The 4,606-nt window shown below is 38.4% G+C and overlaps 1 pseudogene; it reads left to right on the top strand.

Annotated features, from left to right (window-relative positions):
- Window positions 1–1,601: 1,601 nt before the first annotated feature.
- LOC112817274 (large ribosomal subunit protein uL1m pseudogene) lies at window positions 1,602–2,689 on the top strand (annotated as a pseudogene).
- The last annotated feature ends 1,917 nt before the right edge of the window (window positions 2,690–4,606 follow it).

The raw sequence follows: 4,606 nt of genomic DNA, 5'->3' as shown, positions 1-4,606 counted from the left end.
TTTTATTTATTTATTTGAGGGAGAGAGAGAAAGCATGAACAGGGGGAGGGGCAGGGGAGAGGGACAAGCAGACTCCCCACTGAATGTGGGGCCTGATGCAGGGCTCAATCCCAGGACCCCAAGATCACAACCTGAGCCAATATCAAGAGTTGGTTGCTCAACCGACTGAGCCACCCAGGTGCCCCAAAGTTAAATTTCTTTTTTTTTAAGATTTTATTCATTCATTTGAGAGGGAGAGAGAGAGAGAACAAACAGGGGGTAAAGACAGAGGGAGAGGGGGAAGCAGACTCTCTGCTGAGCAGGGAGCCCAATGTGGGACTCAATCCTAAGACCCTGAGATCATGACCTCATCCAAAGGCAGATGCTTAACTGACTGAGGTACCCACGCACCCCTTGGTGTTAAATTTCTTAAGAATGGTTTCTATTATGATTATATAGGAGACTATATATATATAGGCATTTTTAATAGATACATACTGAAGTATTTAGTAATAAAGTTTTAAGTTGTTTATAACTTACTTTCAAATAAGTTAAGAAAAATTATTACATATATAAATATAATATATAATATAACATAACATACACACATACACGTGCCCATACATATTTACAGAGAGAATTAACCTAGCAGAACCCAAGAGATTCCTATCCAGAGTTAAAATATACCTAAAATGTTGAGGGAAGGCTCATATGAATAAAATTAATATTGTCAAAATGAAAGTGAAAAAAAAAAGTTCTACTATGCTTATGTTCAAATCTACAGAAAAGACAGTTCTGATAACTTTGAGACTTACAGAGATTTAAATTTTTCTCCATGTTGTTTGTAATCATATTACAGATCTTCCTTGATTTCCAATGGGGTTATGTCCTGATAAGCCCATTGTGAGTTGAAAATATCCCAAGTCAAAAATTCATTTAATACACCAAATCTACTGAACACCAGCGCTCAGCCTAGCTTACCTTCACTGTGCTCAGCACACTTACACGAGCCTCCAGTTAAGCAAAATCATCTAAGAAAGCCTACTTATAAGCCTATTTGTAAATAAAGCCTATTTTCAATAGGGTGTTTACTACCTCATGTAGTTGATTGAATACTGGGCTCAAAGTAAAACACGGAATGGTTATATGGGGCAGAATGGTTGTAAGTGTCACGGTTGTTCATCCCCGTGGTCACGGGGGAGACTGGGAACTGTGACTTGATGCCCCACCCGGCACTGTGAGAGAGGATTGCACTATATATCAGCCCAGGGAAAGACCCCAAATCAAATTCAAAGTACAATTTCTACTGAATGTGTTTCGCCTTTTGCACCATCCTAAGTGGAAACATCATGACTAGAACCATCCTAAGTCAGGGACCATCTGTATGCTACTCTTGGGCCCGTAGTAAACATCTTAATAATAAAATTGTAATGGCGCTGTTAGATACTTGCTTCAGGCAAAGGAACTTGGGAAGCAGTCTTAGGACCCGTTCTGATCTGCTGTGAGGTAAGAGAGTGAACAACTAGTCAAAAAGAACCAGTACAGGAGCAGTCAAATCATTTCCTCATCCACTCCCCACAAAAATGAAGGGAAAAATCCTTCCCCCTCTGCAATTACGGCCAGGAACCCTTTTGAAATTTCTTCTAAGTTGAAGGTAGGACCAATTTCGTCAACACAATCCGGAATGGTCAACATGGCGGCTGCCGTAAGGTGCCTTGGTAGAGTCTCGATACATCATCAAAAGCATAGTCTTTCCAAGATGGCTTATCAGACACCTCTTTATCCTTGTTCTGTATATGTTCAGGTGCCCAGCAGACATTTTGCTGCTGCTACAAAGCCTGCAAAGAAAACAAAAAAAAGGTGTGAAAGACAAAGCATCAGATGAGAAAAAAGATAAGATAGAAAAAATAAAGTCATACTCCTTTATGGAAGGCAAACCTGAGGATGATGTCTACTTAAAGCATTTATACCCAAGACAGATATATGAGGTGGAGAAAGCTATTCAGTTACTTGAGAAATTTCAAACTCTAGACTTTACTAATCCAAAGTAAGGTGTTTATCTTGATTTGACACTGGATATGGCACTGGGGAAAAAGAAAAAAGTGGGGCCATTTGCCAGTGTTCTTCGTTTTCCATACCCATTCGTTTCAGAAACCAATAAAGTTGCTGTATTTACAGGGAATGCATCAGAGATTAAAATAGCAGGAGAAAATGGAGCTGCATTTGCAGGAGGAATTAATCTAATTCAGAAGATTTTGGATGATGAAATTCAATCAGACTTTTATGTAGCTGTTCCAGAAATAATGCCCGAGCTTAATCAATTAAAGAAAAAGCTGAAAAAAAGATTTCCAAAACTAACTCGAAATTCCATTGGCCGTGACATCCCCAAAATGCTTGAATTATTTAAAACTGGACATGAAATTAAGGTAGATGAAGAGAGGGAGAACTTTCTCCAGACCAAAATAGCAACACTGGATATGCTAAGTAACCAGATAGCTGCAAATCTGCAAGCAGTCAGCAGTGAAGTTTGTAAGCACAGACCACTAAGTTTGGGACCTTTCGTGGTACGAGCTTTCCTTCAAACTTCAACAAGTGAAGGTTTGTTACTAAAGATCAAGCCATTGTTGCCTAAAGAAGTAGAAACCGAAGAGGGTAACAAAGAAGATGCCTAACAATGTTATATTTTGAAATTATTTTCAGTGGATTAAGAAGCAACAAAGAAAATTATAAAACTGTATATTAAAAAAAAAGAAGGGAAAAAACAGCTGTGTGTGTGCGTGCTTATGCACGTGCATGTGTGTTTAAAGGGTAGATGAAGCAATATTTGTTAAAGTTTCTATTATACGTGGAAGACTTTGCTTCATTCACTTACCTTACCCTTAGAATAACCATGCAAAATTGGCAGTTATTATATTCAGTTTACACACTGAAAACAGGCTTGGGGGTACCTGGGTGGCTCAGTCGGTTAAGCCTCCAATTCTTGGTCTCAGCTCAGGTCTTGATCTCAGGGTTGTGAGTTCAAGCCCTGCGTTGGGCTCCACACTGGGTGTGGAGCCTACTTAAAAAAAGAAAAAGAGAGGGCGCCTGGGTGGCTCAGTTGGTTAAGCGACTGCCTTCGGCTCAGGTCATGATCCTGGAGTCCTGGGATCGAGTCCCACATCGGGCTCTCTGCTCAGCGGGGAGTCTGCTTCTCCCTCTGACCCTCTTCCCTCTTTTGCTCTCTGGCTCTCATTCTCTCTCTCTCAAATAAATAAATAAAATCTTTAAAAAAAAAAAGAAAAAGAGAAAAAAAAAGAAAACAGGCTCAGAGAGGTTAGGTAACCTACCCAAGGTTACACAGCTCATGTGTTTAAGAACCAGGACTCAAAGTTAGGATTGTGCTCTTGTCACTCTACCAACTGGACATCAAAAGGTATTGTCCAAAGGCCTTATAATTCAGTCCATCAAATGGCACTTGAGAGTCACTCCAGTGAGGGAAGCATCGGGGGTAAGAATGGAACCTGCCTCTGGGCTTCTATTTTCAGGAGATAAGTCCTGGCTACTCAGGGCTATGCCATTTGCTTCTTCTCTATCTGCCCCCAGCAGATTCTTGGTTCCTTCAACAGAGACAGAAGACTTATCTGGAACATAAACCTTATGTAAAAAAGAAAGAGGACACTTGAACAGTTGTCTTTTAAACCTGGCATCAGCAACCTGTTTTTGTTGTTTCTTTGTGTGTTTGTTGTAAATAAAGTTTTATTGGAACACAGTCACACCCATTTGTTTCTTATTAAATATGGCTGCTTTCAGGCTAAATGGCAGAGCTTAATAGTTGTAACACAGACTATAAAGCCCACAAGCCTAAGATATTTCCTATCTTTTCCTTTACAGAAAAAGATCTAAACGTAATGATCTGTCTTTCAACCTCTAATGCAAAACTCTAGTGCCTGCCATTTCTAAAAGAACACAAGTACCCTCAGACTACCAAAAAAAAGTTAATAAATTTTTAAAAGCTGATATATTACACAGACATTCCCTAATCATTGCCCAATAAAACTGAAAGTTAATACCTAAAATAAAATATAAAACAAAACACGAAACCTCAATCATCAAGCACACATCCTACTACCTATAAATTCATTACTACTTTTTCTTTTGAAAACTCTGGAGTCAAAGAAAAAATAAAATCATGTGGATTAAGAGTTCCATGATACAAATGGTAACCAATGGTAATAGAAATTAAGATGAAAGAAAATGTCCTGTTTAAAATAAATAAAGATTAGCTCAAGATAAATTAAACATTATCAAAATCAAAAACTTCTTCTCTTTGAAAGGCATTGTTAAAAGAAGAAAAAGACCAGCCACAGACTTGGGGGAAATATTTACAAGGAATACGTCTAAGGCATTTAAACATAAAGAATGTGTTAGCATACATCTAATAGAGTCTTGTATTCAGAATATATCAATGGTTCTCAAAACTCAATAATAAGAAAACAAACAACCCCATGAGAAAGTGAACAAAAGATCTGAATGGACCCTACAGATAAAGATGTATGGATAACAAAGAAACATATGAAAACGTACCCAAGATGATTAGTCATTTGTGCAATGCAACCCAAACCCACAATGAGACAAACACCAACGAGAA

This window comes from Callorhinus ursinus, unplaced genomic scaffold (assembly GCF_003265705.2).
Source record: "Callorhinus ursinus isolate GAN/ISIS: 27379988/994484 unplaced genomic scaffold, GSC_fseal_2.0 scaffold43, whole genome shotgun sequence".
Lineage (NCBI taxonomy): Eukaryota > Metazoa > Chordata > Mammalia > Carnivora > Otariidae > Callorhinus > Callorhinus ursinus.
Note: the sequence above shows the minus strand (reverse complement) of the source record. Positions and strands in the feature narration are given on the sequence as shown.